The sequence below is a fragment of the Geospiza fortis genome, unplaced genomic scaffold (assembly GCF_000277835.1).
Source record: "Geospiza fortis unplaced genomic scaffold, GeoFor_1.0 scaffold1466, whole genome shotgun sequence".
Lineage (NCBI taxonomy): Eukaryota > Metazoa > Chordata > Aves > Passeriformes > Thraupidae > Geospiza > Geospiza fortis.
The window spans coordinates 321,198-321,559 of NW_005054635.1; positions in this window are offsets into that span (position 1 = coordinate 321,198).

Genomic DNA, 362 nt, shown 5'->3' on the forward strand with positions numbered 1-362 from the left:
ACTTCTACAATGTGCTATGGAGTTTTTATCTGAGTTATTTATGTGACTCGGAAAGTGTTTTTACTCGACAGACTCTAAATACAAGCAGCATTACACTGTTCAACAAAACATGTTCATGACACAGCAATCACAAAGACTTTGGGGTCATGCTACTGTGGTGGCACAGGCCAGACCGCCCAGTCCTATGTATGTACACCAGTATCAACGCATACCTTGGAAGAGGTGGTCACCTCCTCCCTGGCTGCCCCTTCCCTCCTCTCACCCCACAGTCCACTTGTTCCAGACTGTTCTCGGGGCAGAGCCAGGAGGTGGAAGATGGGGAGGGGGATACTGAGTACTTTTTTTTTTTAAATGCCGGCTAC